Source organism: Mastomys coucha, unplaced genomic scaffold, assembly GCF_008632895.1.
Source record: "Mastomys coucha isolate ucsf_1 unplaced genomic scaffold, UCSF_Mcou_1 pScaffold22, whole genome shotgun sequence".
Taxonomy (NCBI): Eukaryota; Metazoa; Chordata; class Mammalia; order Rodentia; family Muridae; genus Mastomys; species Mastomys coucha.
The window spans coordinates 97,965,824-97,980,681 of record NW_022196905.1 but is presented as its reverse complement, the minus strand read 5'-3'; the positions used below and the strand labels follow the sequence as shown (position 1 = coordinate 97,980,681).

General features: G+C 48.1%; 1 protein-coding gene and 1 long non-coding RNA gene across 4 annotated transcripts in view; one reads left to right on the top strand and one right to left on the bottom strand.

Annotated features, from left to right (window-relative positions):
* Positions 1 to 6,254, bottom strand: part of Lrrc8b (leucine rich repeat containing 8 VRAC subunit B) — a 73,357-nt gene extending 67,103 nt beyond the window's left edge. For all 3 annotated transcript variants that reach the window (XM_031337072.1, XM_031337071.1, XM_031337074.1), the window contains exon 1: positions 6,105 to 6,254. The gene's annotated coding sequence lies outside the window, so the exon portion shown is untranslated. The remainder of the gene's footprint in view (positions 1 to 6,104) is intronic.
* A 48-nt stretch (positions 6,255 to 6,302) lies between these two features.
* LOC116068009 lies at positions 6,303 to 7,660 on the top strand. Its single transcript, XR_004109401.1, has 2 exons — positions 6,303 to 7,020; positions 7,168 to 7,660. It is a non-coding gene; the product is annotated as an uncharacterized LOC116068009 (long non-coding RNA).
* Positions 7,661 to 14,858: the final 7,198 nt, after the last annotated feature.

The window sequence follows — 14,858 nt, the reverse complement described above, 5'->3', positions numbered from 1 at the left end:
GTGAGTGAGTGAGAGGCTGTGTACACCCAGTGAGTGAGGGGCTGTGTACACCCAGTGAGTGAGGGGCTGTCTACACCCAGTGAGTGAGTGAGAGGCTGTGTACACCCAGTGAGTGAGAGGATGTGTACACCCAGTGAGTGAGAAGATGTCTACACCCAGTAAGTGGCAGATTCAGAACTCCTACCAAGTTCACTTGATTTCATGAGCCATCATTTAATCTATACCGTGTTTTTAATCTATGAAATACATGCTGCCACTGAGGAAATAAAACATTGCTATGCTTAGGGTAGTACCACACACCTTTAATCAGCACTCAGAAGACAGAGGCAGATCTCTGAGTTTGAGGCTAGTCTGTCTACAGAGTTTCTGTCTCAATAAACAAACAACAACAGCAAACACTGTTTCTGGCATTCAAATGCTCATCTCCTCACGGCGACAAGGCAGTAATCCAACCGTGTCATGACTACTAATTGGGGCAAAAGCTCAAATATTTAGGATAGGATTTGAAACCAATAATATGACATCTTGAGACTAGTTCATAAGAAAGCATGGGGGCCTGGAAAGGCCATTATCAAAAACACACTATGTTAATGTGCTTGGCTTTTGTTTTAAGACTCCATTGATCTCTGACAGGCTAGGAACTCAGATCCACCTAGTGCAGAGTGCTGGGATTAAAGGCATGTGGTACCACACCCAGTAGACTTTACAATGCTTATAGAACTTATGAGATTTAAAGTACATATTAAACCATGTTGGGCCAGGTACCTGTCAGCCACTTGACTGCAGGTGTTTAGGAGTGGATGGTTTAAGGTGATTTTTCTTTTTGACACATCTACTTGATGTGTCAAAAACAAAAGAAAACAAAACAAAAACAAAAAAACAAACACAAAGAACCCTACATTTAGTTAGAGCTTACTAATGCAGATAAGCAGTAAAAGATTCGAACGATTCCTGAGCTTTGTGGCCCCTCCCCAGAGGCACACAGGGAAGCTGTGTATTATACACATAGGTTTTACATTCTGAGTGTGAAGGAGGAACGAGGAGTATGCATGTAAGAGTCAAGTCCCCTGTTATCACTCAGCTATTCTCCATCTCTACAGACACTCATTTGAACGACAGCTCCAAACACACACACACATACACACACACACATACACTCACACACACACACACATATACACTACACATACACTTACACACACACACACATATACACCACACATATACACCACACATACCACATACACACACACATACACCACATACACATTCACACACACACCACACACACATACACTCACACACACATACACATATACACCACACATACCACATATACACATACGTACACCACATACACATTCACACACACATACCATACACACATTCACACACACACACACACACACACAGATGCATACAAAGGCAGACGAGGTGTGTGATGATTATGGTGTCCATGCTCAGATCCTTGCTCTCCCCATTATTTCCGAAGCATGGATCCACCCTGAGCTCTGCCTGGGATAGACTATGGTTGGAAACAGTGATGATGGGCACTGTGTTCTAGGCAATGAGATGTAGTAAGTATTTGAAAGCTCCTCACAAAATTTCTCATGGACCATAAGGTTGGAGCCTCATATTATGTATGGTGGAGCCCATAAACGGGACCAGTCTTCTCAGATTGTTATAGAACCATACATAATACTTCTGGCTCAACCATCCAGAACTTTGGGGAGGGGCAGGGATGAGACAAGGTCTTATAATATAGCCCAGGCTGTCTCAAATTTGCAGCAATTCTCTTGTGCTAATGTTTCAAATACAGAGATTACAAGCATCACCATTGTGCCTAGCTGTCTGTTAACTCTGTCTTCGTTAGGGTTTCTACTGCTGTGAAGAGACACTATGACCACAGAAACTCTTAAAAAGAAAAACATTTGATTGAGGCTGCCTTATAGTTTCAGAGGTTTGGTTCATTCTCATCATGGTGGGAAACACGGCAGCATCCAAGCTGACATGGGGCTGGGGAGGTAACTGAGTTCTACATCAGGTTAGGCAGGCAGCAGGAAGTGAATGTAACACTAGAACTGGCTTGAGCATTTGAGACCTCAAGTGTATCCCCTAGTGACATACTTTCTCCAACAAAGCCCCACCAACTCTAACAAGGCTACACCTCCTGAATCCTGATGGTGCAATCCCTTGGTGTGTGTGTGTGTGTAAGTGTGTGTGTGTTTTCTTTCCAACCACCACAAACTCTTTTACTTTCATGTAAAGGGAAACAGCCATCACTTTATTTAGGTCATTGTTTTGTGATCTCTGACTAGGAGCTAATCTTAACTAACTGAGCAACAAAGTTCAGGTATAGGCCTGTCATGCAGGGTCCATGCTCTTGGGCAAAGGCTGAAGAATTCTGACGGCTAATTTGTAAGAGGTCTTGTGTGTGATGGGGAATGTTTCAAGAGACTGCAAAAAGACTTGAAGAAAAAAGGAAGGTTCAGACATGCTCTTAATTCTGCACACCCAGAATAAAGGACAATGACTCCTAACACAAAGAATTCAGTCTCCACCAGAAACAAAAGCAAAATCTTGCTGCCCTTGTAGCACTGGAAACAAGAACACAGTGGTGCTCTGGGCAGCTCCGGTGCCTAAGGACGGGCACAGCGGAGAGGCACTGTGGATGGGCAGCTCCGGTGCCTAAGGACAGGCACAGCGGATGGGCAGCTCCGGTGCCTAAGGACAGGCACAGCGGATGGGCAGCTCCGGTGCCTAAGGACAGGCACAGCGGAGGGGCAGCTCCGGTGCCTAAGGACAGGCACAGCGGATGGGCACAGTGGATGGGCACAGCGGATGGGCACTGTGGATGGGCAGCTCCGGTGCCTAAGGACAGGCACAGTGGAGAGGCAGCTCCGGTGCCTAAGGACAGGCACAGCGGATGGGCAGCTCCAGTGCCTAAGGACAGGCACAGTGGAGAGGCAGCTCCGGTGCCTAAGGACAGGCACAGCGGATGGGCAGCTCCGGTGCCTAAGGACAGGCACAGCGGATGGGCAGCTCCGGTGCCTAAGGACAGGCACAGCGGAGAGGCAGCTCCGGTGCCTAAGGACAGGCACAGTGGAGAGGCAGCTCTGGTGCCTAAGGACAGGCACAGCGGATGGGCACTGTGGATGGGCAGCTCCGGTGCCTAAGGACGGGCACAGCGGAGAGGCAGCTCTGGTGCCTAAGGACAGGCACAGCGGAGAGGCACTGTGGATGGGCAGCTCCGGTGCCTAAGGACAGGCACAGCAGAGAGGCACTGTGGAAATGCGGAGCACACAGATAGGAAAGAGCTGAGTGGTCAGGGTCCAAACAAGCAATAGATGTAGTTCAAATGCGTAGTCTGGAAAGGGACGAGGACAATCACGTGACCCTTATCAAAGGCATCGTGAAGGTCAGCAAGCAAAGAGAAAAGGTCAAGGCTGAGGCCGGGTGCCCATTTTAGTCCTTTTACTTTTTCACAATAGCACAGAAGGAGTAAACTTAAATGATGTTGCAACTGGGTAGAAGTCTAAGGAAAGTGAAATCACAGGAGAGGGAGTTGACTGTATCTGTTGCTCAATTTCTAAATGAATAGCAATGACAGGAGCGTGGACGGGCAGTGGAGTGGGGCAGCTTGCAGTAAGGATCAGTCCTAATGATCCAGAAAGAGAAAAACAGGTTATTACGTCTGCTAAAGGAATTGTTTTGCAGAGAGAACTAAATCAGTGAAAGTGTGAGGAGAGCTCTAGATAACACAGCTGAGGGCCAGAGAGAAGGCTCAGCAGGGAAAACAGAAGCAGCAGGAGCCGGAGCCCCCAGCTCCCACCCTGGAACTCACACCTTGGCAGAAGAGACTCCACAAAGTTCCCTTCTGACCTCTGTATGTGTGCTGTAGCGTGCCACAGCCTGCACGCACACCCCACATATGAACAATAGTAACACTTTTTTAATTTTAAAGAAAATACAATTGAAATAGATAGAAAGTAGGCAACAGCAAGAAGGCAGCAAATAAGAAGACAGATGCGAGGCACGAGTTAGTTCACAACTGTGTTAGGGAAATCTACACAGCACTGGGCTTCTGCGGTCCCTCCAGACCCGAGCAGCCTGCTGGTATATCAGTGCTCTGGAACTCACAGGAGTGTGTTATACGACAAGCCAAGCCACCACCCACCAATGCTGAGAAACCCAGCAGGATCAGAACACATCCATCCACTCCTGATCACACCCAAGGGCAGCAGGGAGATGCTGGGAGAGAAAAGTGAAAAGAAAATGGAGACTCAACTTGAGAGACCCTCAACAAAAGATCAACTATTGGATTTTGCATGGGCAGTTAAAAATGAATGCCAACACGAACATGAAAATTTCAAAAAACAAATTTACAAGGTGAAAATGTTTGAAGAGTGGATCCTAAGTTTTAAAACCTTTTCCCCTTTTACATTCAGAGACCAAAAAGACAAACGGCAGGTCACTGAAGGGACATGCCCACATGGTCATCTAAAAACACCTGTGGTCACCTGGGGTCCCTTCCGAATGTCCCTGTTTAGAGCTATGCCTTAATTCAGGTGGGGGTTTTCATCCTGAGGATTCTGGAACTTAGAAGAGCAGTGGGGACAGAGGTGGAGATGGGCCAACTGGCCTAAAGACAAAGCTCACAATGTGAACCCAGGTGTTTGAGCTGCATATCGTGACAACCGTCTGATCAGAGAACACAGGAGTTTCAAGGAAGTCAACTGACTTCTCACTAGAAGATTCCCACCCAGAAACGAGGCAAAAGAAAGTCAGCATGGCTCAAGCAAGGTGTGTTCAGTGACAACTTAGCTTCTCCAAGCCCCATTTTTAGCCCAGAGCAGCACCAGACATGTTAGGGCTTAAGGTTTTAAATCGCTCAGGCCTCATTACCTGGGGGATTAACTGTAGTTTCTTATTCTTGTCAAGAGCAGACCTGATCACTAGGAAGGCTCCAGGCAACAGAAAGTGACTGGCATCCGCAGCTGAGAACACTGTGCCTTCTTAGGAAGGGGGCTTTGTGCACAGTTTGTGCACTGACACTGTAGCATACACTTTCCCATACATTTAGGCAAAAAACATTGTTGTCCTGGAAAACAGTTACTGTTACTATTATTGTCATATGCAATAGTAGTGGCACTTTGGGGGACTCTTGAACCCCCAGCCTTGCCTCTGCTAAGCCCCTCAGGGCTACACTCAATCTCTAATTTCTTAATAGACACTGAACAAATTATCTAAATTGGTTTCACATTTACGATATTGGTTCTCTCTTATCTTTACATAGCAGGTTTGTTTGTTTGTTTTTCTTTTCTGTTAAGTTTTCAGACAAGGCAGATATTCAAGAAGTCCACAGGCTGGTATTGACTTTCAAATTTAGGTTTGTTCTTTGGGGTGGGGGCAGCAAAGGGGTCCCAGTGGTAGTTTTTCTAACCACATATCAAAGTCTTACACAAACGTCACATGACTACAGGCAACCTACGGACTTTGGGAAGTCAGAGGAGGACACGGATTACTGAGCCTCTTCCCTTCTGACCCGTCAGCACCTGCAGCCTAGGAGGAGGAACCATCGAGTCTTTAAATGGAAATCAGTTGCCCACTTCCAGCGCAAACGCTAAAATCACAGCTGTAGGCCGGTAAATACCCAAGAGCATAAAATGTCTGTCGACAGGAGGCGCCAGGACAGGGGGCAAACGTCGGGCGACCTGATGTGGACCCCCTTAAGCGAGCTGCCCTCATCTACTGGGAAACCCGGGTGGGGAGGGAGGGGCCTTTCCCTGCAGTGGGGGAGGAGTGGAGGGGGGACACACAGGTGCGCTCTCAGCCATGGGAACAGCGAAGACACCGCCTGGGCGCGGCCGCCCCCTCCTCTCGCCCCAGATAACCCCAACATCCAGGAGAGGTGCAGGCAAGGGACCGCGCCCTCCCTCCCCCGGGACATGGGAGCCGCGCGACCACCGCTTTGCAGGTGACTGTGCCACCTGCCCGCAGCGGGAGACCCAGGTGAGGCGCCGCCAGGTAACCGCACCTGCCCTGCCGCCCCCACCTGCTGCTGCGCGCCCCCTTCCCCCGCCGTCCCCGCCGTCCCCGCCTACCTTCGCGTCGGAGCCCTGGGGCCCGCGCTGCCCGGCCAGCCGGGGCGAGCCGAGCGGCCGGCGCCCGCACTCTGGCGGCTGTGGCTCAGCGGGAAGCCCCGGCGTTGCCCGGCTCGCCGCCCCGGAGCCGCTCCATTGTGACGCGGCGCGCGCGGCCGGCCAATGGGCGCGCGCCGGCGCGAACCGCTGACTAAGTTCGCGCGCGGAGGAGGAGCGGTGCGCGCGGGCTGCGCAGGCTGCGCAGGCGGGAGCCGGGGACGCGCGGCGCCGCCTCCCAGCCGCCCTTACCCGGATCGCTCCGCCACCCGGCCCGAGAGTCCACCCGGCCTTGGGACGGACCGCGGGGCCCGGTGACTCACCCTCCCGCTACACACAAAGCACAGCTGCCACCTCCCGGAGCCAGCGCCATGCGGCCGCCCGGATGCCCTCGCCCAGCCTGGCATCCGCGGTGCATGGCAGCCACACGCCTCGCCGGGAGCTGAGGCTGCATTCCAGAAACCCAGGAACCGGGGCTTATGGCTGTTCCCCAGCAGAGGACCCCGGCCTTCTCACGCGTGCACCCCTGAGAAACTTGTTATTGACACAACTTACTCCACCAGGAAGGGTGGGGTGCGCCGCGCAGGGCCTGCCTTGGTGCTCTTTAAGTCGCGTGACTGGAAAGGTTGCAGGGCCCCTGGGAAGGAGGTTTACAGTAGTACCTAACGAAGCAGCTTCTGGGCCTCCAATTCCATCTTTTTCTTTCCAGTGTCTTTATCTTCAGCTTGAGGTGACAAGATAGAGGGTCTACACCTCCTGATAGTATTTCATTGTGGATGGCCACCTGCCCCCATCCACTTTCTCCTCCTGTTAATGGCCCTGTATTTGAAGAGTAACAGTGTGCCTTGCAAGTTAAGCAAATTTTTAATCCAAGTCCAAGGTGATTTAATCGTGCTATCCTCCTCGAATCTTTAACTTCCGCACACCCTCCCTCTTCCGTTTTAAGCTCAGTCTTTGCCCAGGTTATTTCTAGCACAGGATTCAATTCAACAAGATTTGTATCTCTTAGTTGCTATGGTGTTCACAGCCCTAGGTAACGAAACACTCCCAGAGGAATAAATGAAGACAGCATTTGGATCACCTGACCAGTTGGGCACCCAATACCTCCACATGCAACTGAGGTGTGTAGGACTGTGCTGTGTCCAGGAGAGACCAGTCAGATCAGAACTCCAGCCCAAACCGCCCTGGAAGTCACTGCTGTGCCCTGTCCTTGTCCAATCCATTCTGAGTAGCAGTTGCATTGAGTCTGAAGTAAACTTTGAAAACAATATGAGGACTGAAGGTTCCACCGTTAGGAGCACAGACTGTTCTTGCGGAGGACCAGAGTTCTTTACACGAATGCTTGCAACTCCAGCTCCAAGTGTTCTGGCACCCTCTTCTGGCACCTACATATTTGTGCACCTACACACATGTGCACCCACACATGTGGTACACACACTGCACACATACACACATCTTTTTAAAACATTCCTTCATTTGAACACACAACATATTGTCATTAAATTGTGTGTAAGACCCCATGTACACATCTGTAATTCTAGGCTTAAGTACAGCCCTCAAACTGCTTACCACCTGGACAAAGAGTTTTGTTTTTTTTTGTTTTTTTTTAAGATTTTTATTTATTTTATGTGAGGATACTGTTGCTCTCTTCAGACACACCAGAAGAGGGCATCAGAGCCCATTATAGATGGTTGTGAGCCACCATGTGGTTGTTGGGAATTGAACTCAGGACCTCTGGAAGAGCAGTCAGTGCTCTTAACCACTGAGCCATCTCTCCAGCCCCCAGACAGTTTTTAAGTATCATTTTGAGGGGAAAAAAGTAAGTGCTGTAGTAGAATCAGGGTATCAGATCAGAACTTTATAAGCTGGACAATTCTGATTTCACAACCTCGGCTGATTGTTTGAGAAATGTTTCCTCCTCCAAGACCGTGAACACAGAATGTTTTCTGTCACAGCAACAGGGTTGCTTATGTGAGTTGGGGAAGTTACTTAAACCTTCGTGCCCTCGTCTCTACAGCCAGAGATTATAAACTTGGTGGTCAGTTTAAATTCATTGGGGATACATATTAAAATTGGCTCAACCTATCAGCAGGAAGCAATGGTGGTCAAGTTCATTCAAAATGAATGTATTGTATTACATCATTTGGGCAAACCCCAACGATGTAGCTGTTAAATGTTATTGCTGTTAATACATTCCTAATTTTTATCAGCAAAGTCACCACCTGTGATGGCAGTTCTTATTATGACAGTTGGAGGGTCCAGATCCACGACTTCCTACCGCTCGGGAAACTCCTGAAGTGTCATTCAGGTTTTTCTGTCTTCACTTTATGCCCCAGGTGCATCATGGGAAGAGAAAAATGAATGGCCTCGACTTGTGTTCTCGGATCTGAAACATCCTGCACATCATTTAAAAGGACACATTTGGTGTCTTCCTCTTGCTTATCTGCTCCATATATCATCTTAAAATGGCGGTTCATCTTCTCAGCTCTTCTGATGAGCTGCTTCTGATTAGAGAAGCCAAAATTAAATGATCTTAATTTTCTGCTATGCCTCACTCCGCTAGCAGCAGGGTCTTTCCATTCATGTGGCAAAGGGAATAAGACCAGAGGTGTATGTGGTCAGTTCCTCTATATAATGGTCACTAAAGTCACAAATGTTAGAAAATAAGGAATTGCTACAAGTTTGTCATAGGTGAACTTGGTGACCCCAGAAAGGAATTCCCTAACTTGTGGAATTGGCAGGTCTCTCTTGTGTTAGTTTCCTGGAATGAAACAGAAAGGTCTTTGAGTGACATATAAGCTCCACACTGTGTGCCTGCCTTGATGATGTGGGTTTGCTCTGCTCCTGGAAGAACTTCTTGTGATCTATAAAAGACAGAATAGTATCCAGCATTAACAGTTCTTTCTCCAGAGGTTGGAGGGATGGCTCAGGGGTTAGAGAGATGGCTTGGTGGTTAAGAGCACATGACTCACAACACCTGTAACACCAGCTTCATGAAGTCTGATGCCTCTGGCCTCCTCAAACACTTGCACTCATGTGTACCCTAGTGCACACACATATACATGCATGAATACACATAAGTTAAAAGAAAATCTTAAAATAGTTCTTTTTCATTTCAATAATTTTCCAATTTTTGTGATAACGAAAAACCCTTTTTTTTTAAATTAAATATAGATCTGATAGAGGTGAAGGTAGAATACCAAAACAAGTATAGTAATGAATTTTCTTAAAAATATAGACCCTCTTATAGAGAAGGTGTGTTCAGAGAGCACACCATCTCTGTCTTTCCTCCTCCTCTTCCTCCTCCTCTTGCTCCTCTTTTTCCTCCTCCTCTTCCTCATCCTCCTTGAGATAGGCTCTCACTGTATAACCCTGTATACACTATGTACACTAGGATGGCCTTAATCCACCTTTGCCTCCAGAGTGCTGGGACCAAAAGCATACATAATCATGTCCAGCTAACATATTGCCTCCTAAAATGGATGTGAACTACAGTGCACACATGTTTGGCTGGAGGTGTGCAAGGCTTTCTGTGAACATCCACGTGAGTGAAGCCACCTGTCTATCACAATATCTCCTGTCATAGCCACAGTTGGCACTGCGGGGCTCAAGGTATTATTTGCTGTTCTCACCCCTGTTAACTGATATTAGACAAGAAGTCAGGTAGGAAAGGAAATGTTTCTTTTGTTTCCTGGCAGCTTGAGACGCAGGTGGAGGAGGCTCTCCAGGCTGTGTGGCAGCAGTGTGCAGTCACTCACACCCAGGAGGAGGGAAAGAAAGGGAAATACACACTTAACCACTGGCTTTTGCCATTTCATTTTGAGACCGCAGCACACGGGCTGGGATAGCCCACTTTCAGGACTGGTCTCCTTCCCCCAAAGGTGTGTCTTATCATATGTCCTCAGTGTTCCTTAATCTAATCAAGTTGACTATGGAAAGAATGTTATAGCAAGGAGAGCACTGAACACGACCCTGAAATGGTCCATCCAGCTTATGGGTTTGCACCCTACTTTCATTTCTTGGCTCAGAGCCTTGAGTCTGTTTTCAGGTCACAGCTGCTGCTCTGGAGGGGAATCTATCTACCTCCCTATGCTGCTACAGTCTCAGCCTGAAGTAGCTCCAAGGTGGGTGGGAGAATGGGGTCATGCCTGAGAACACAGACTTCTAATTCTCTCCACAGGCAGCATCTTCAGTCTCAGTTGGTAGCTCTGTCGTATCCTGTCAGACATCTGCTGCATCCGCCAGGTTAACCGCATGGAATTGAACATGTTGCCACTGCTGAAGAGTTGCTCTGACCTCCACAGACTCTTGGTGACTGTGGCTTAGAGATAAGCTTTCCAGGAGCCTGGAACACATTCTGAGAATGGCCTTGAGAGTGGGCTCAGTGGGGAGGACTCCCAGCCAGGCGGGAGATTGGGTGAGCCTGGGTGACTGTCATGTGCTTGGAATAAGGTAGTTTGACCTAGAAAGCCAGCCTGCCATTGTGCAAAGCCTGCTGTGAACTTCTGTGTGAGTCCATTGCCTAGTGTAGTCTCAGCCTAAAATAGTCATGGCCACAAAGTGTTCCTAGCACCCGCTGGGCTATGTACCTCCATCTGCCTTAGCGAAACACTGTCTTCATCAGAATAGTGCTGTGAAGGTAGCTCTCCTTGGAGTCCTCCCCATGGCATCCTCCCCACAGAGTCCTCCCCGGGAGAAAACACAGTTCCTGCTGGAGGAATCGAGACATCCTCATTTGATCTGTTTTCTGGGAATTTGTCCAAATATTTCTTTGAAAGTTTCCCATGCATCCCATTAAAGAAAGGATGCTGTCATCTGGGTCACACTGAGTCCATCCGAGCAGCCAGGCTGGACTCTTGTCCATGAAAGAGAGGTGGTTCATAAGGAAATGCAGGTGAATGGAGCCAGGCAGACCTGGAATAAAGAAGTAGCACCTCTCTCCTTCCCCCGCTGTCATGGAGAGCGCTGCAATAGGTGGGAGACCGTGGTTCCTGCTGAGAACCCTGTGAGGATTCATCCTTCCTCCCCCAGCATTGTTGAAATCTAGGCAAAGGATTTCCTGTTGCTGGGAAAGTGGCCTCACACTGAACCCATCCTCAGCTGGACTTTGTAGACCCCATTTTCCCCACTAGTAGCTGTGTTTTGTTTTTATGGCCCAAGGAAAAAAAAACATCTGCTAATTTGTGTGTGTGTGTGTGTGTGTGTGTGTGTGTGTGTGTGTGTGTGTGTGTGTGTGTGTGTGTGTGTTTATTTGATTTGGTTTTTGTCTTTTTGAGACAGGGTTCTCTGTGTAGCCCTGGCTGTCCTGGAACTTACTCTGCAGACCAGGCTGGCCTTGAATTCAGAAATCCACCTTCCGTTGCTCCTTAAATGCTGGGATTAAAGGCGTGTTTGTGTCTCTCCCACTTAGCCTCTCTACTTTTACTACGTGCCAAATCCTTGCCTTCCTTCTTAACTGTGGTGAGTCTTCAAAAGCAGGAACCATATATCCTATTGTTTATTAAGGGCTTGGGAAAAAGTTTCTGAAAAGTTGTAGAGGGGTCCTAGTCAGAACATTTTGAAGCTGGAGTCTCCTCCAGAGGTGTGTGTCTCCAGAAGACACCATCATTATCTTCCACTGGTGGATCTATGGGTTGCCAGACTCAGGACAAGCAGCTGCTGACATTGTAAGTGGGCCTCTCTCTTTCCATTGTGTTTTGTCTGTCCTGGGCATACTCCATATTCTAGACCTTGTATCATTATGTCAGGCATTGCATTGTTGTATCAGATACTGTATCGTTGTGTCACATTGTATCATTATGTCAGGCATTGCATTGTTGTATCAGACACTGTATCGTTGTGTCACACATTGTATCATTGTGTTAGACATTCTATAATTTGACTCACTAATTTACCAGCAACAAATAGCTATTCTGAGCCTAGTATCTTTGAAAACCACAGATTATCTTGAGTGTTCTAGTCCATGTGCTGGGGATGGCCTTTGTCCACCAGAAGCTCAGTGTCTTAGCATTGTTCCAGATAGTATTAGGTGGACCTGATAAACCAATGTCTTAGTTACAGTTTTATTGCTGTAAAGGGATGCCATGCCCAAGTGACCATGATAAGAGAGAACATTTAATTGGACCTGACTTACTTTTTTAGAGGTTCAATTCATTATCATGGCAGGAAGCATGGCAGTGTCCAGGCAGACATGGTGCTGGAGAAGGAGCTGAGAGTTCTACATGGTTGATCTACAGACAGCTAAGAGGGGACTCTTTCCTGTAGTGGGTAGAGCTTGAGTACTAACGAACCCCCACAGTGACACACTTCCTCCAACAAGGCCACACCTCCTAATAGTCACACTTTCCGTGGGCCAAGCATATTCAAATCACCACAACCGATAAGCATTTTGGCTACCTAAACTTCTAGACACTCCACAGCACCATTCTTTTGGGCCTTGGCTTCTTAATCCTGCGTATTTAATTGCCTGCTTATCTTTCCATTAATTTATTTCCATATGTTTTTATGTGTACTCACTATGCCCTCTGAGTTTTTATGTCTGGAGAGTATGAGAGTAGGGCCTTGGGTCCGAAGAGGTTTAAAGTTGCCAGGCATTGTAGTGCACACCCATAATCCCAGCACTCTAGAGGCAGAAGCAGGCAGATCTCTGTGAATTTGGGGCGAGCCTGGTCTATATAGTGAGACCATCTAATAAACAAACAAAACAATTTTAAAAAGAGCTTGAAGTTTCAGAACTTAAAAGCAGAGGCAAGTGTGTGAAAATTGGCTGTCAGATGTAGAGTCCTCTCACTGTTACATACAAGTATTGGATCATTCAACAAAAGCATGTCTCAGGATCACTCAGCGTTGCCTCAGTACATCTTTGATAAAGGCGGAATAATACAGATATCATAATACAGATGTCATTATGATGATTTACGTCATTATAAAATTGAGGAGTAGTTGGACCTACATCATCAGCTAAGGGATAGAATGGATAGAAAGAGGAAAATGGCCCGGTTTGGTGGCCATGTCAATTTCTGGCACTCAGGAGACAGAAGCAGAAGGATTCATTGAAGCTGGAGGCTAGTCTGATCTGTGTAAAAAGAATTTTAAAGAGAGGGAGGATGGATGACGGCAGGCGAGGTGGGAGATGTGCAGGAGCTCCTCAGGGCTTGCGTCTACCGAGTGCTGGAGTCTTGATCTGCTTGCAGCTAGGACAGATGGACAACTTCTTGGAAGCTGATGACCACTGAGTGATTCTATTGTGGAAGTTGGGAGTGTGCCCCAGGAAAGGCAGCTGCAGACCTTGTTCTACCACTGCCAGGAGGCTGCTGGGGCCGCTCTGAGGAAGATGGCTCTCACAGCAGCAGCCAATAAATGAATAGATAAACTAAGTAAAATTAAAGTCACAGGAGCCACACTGAGGACAGCCAGTGAAACTGATACTGATGAAGGTGACAAGGACAGTGTGGGAGAAATTGAGGTGACAGCTACAAATGATGGGGCCACGGATGGAATCTACCCTGGCCTGGACCCTCTGATTCAGACTTCTATTGAGAAGACAGTATAGTAGAACATTTGGAACTTTGTCTGGAGAAAGCAATGAATGGGATAGGGAATGGTTTGGGTTGTGAGTTCTGAGACATAGGGGCTGCCTTGAGGAGCTCTAGACCTCTGTCCTGGTGACCTGGCTTCCCCGACCGTGCCTGCATGGGAAGGAAAGCCTTAGGGCCTTGCTTCTGGGGCTGATGGGACTTGGTCTGTCATACCCCTTCTAACCATAAGGAGTCACATGAGCCACGAGACCAGTCTTTCCAGCGCAGTGCTTCGTGGATGCGGTGACTGTGAAGATGGGGGATGAAGGTTGCTGTGGGTGGGGTAGAAGCCAGACTGTTGGACAGTAAGCAGGTACATTCGTGGGTAGGAACAGAACCCCACACCAGAGGGTGAGAGTAGGAGTGGGGGTGAGAGGTGGGATCAGAAACAGTGAGATAAACATGTAGTTAGAAGAGAGAGTTGAGGCTCTGGTTCCTTCCAGTCTCTCCGGGCTGGTGTCCTGAGTAGACCTTGGGCGCAAGTTCTGCAGCCATTCCCACAACACCCAGAGGAAGCTCCACTCCCAGGTGCTCTAACATGCCCAGAATCATAGGTGAGGAGGACACAACATCTGTCCCAACATTGGGAGTAACTGGGACCAGTGGGACTAGGCACACAGGAACTCTGCCAACCCAGTGGCTCTGGTTCCTTCTGGTCTCTCTGGGCTGGTGTCCTGAACAGGCCTTAGGCCCAGGCTCCACAGCCAGTCCCACAACACCCAGAGGAAGCTCCACTCCCAGGTGCTCTAACAAGTCCAGGATCACAGGATCACAGGATCACAGGATCACAGAGACAGCTTGACTCTGAGGAGTTCTGACACAACCAGAATCACAGGAAAGACAGGCTCCAGTCAGATTTAGCAAGGGCAGGTAGCACTAGAGATAACCAGATGGTGGGGGCGGAGGGGCAAGCATAAGGAAATAAATAACACAAACCAAGATTACTTGGCATCATCAGAACTCAATTCTCCCACCATAGCAAGTACTGGACACACCACCACACGGGAAAAGCAAGATTCAGATCTAAAATCACTTCTCATGGTGATGATACAGGACTTTAAGAAAGACATAACTAGCATCCTCAAAGAAATACAGGAGAACACAGATAAACAGCTAGAAGCCCTTCAAGAGGAAACACAAA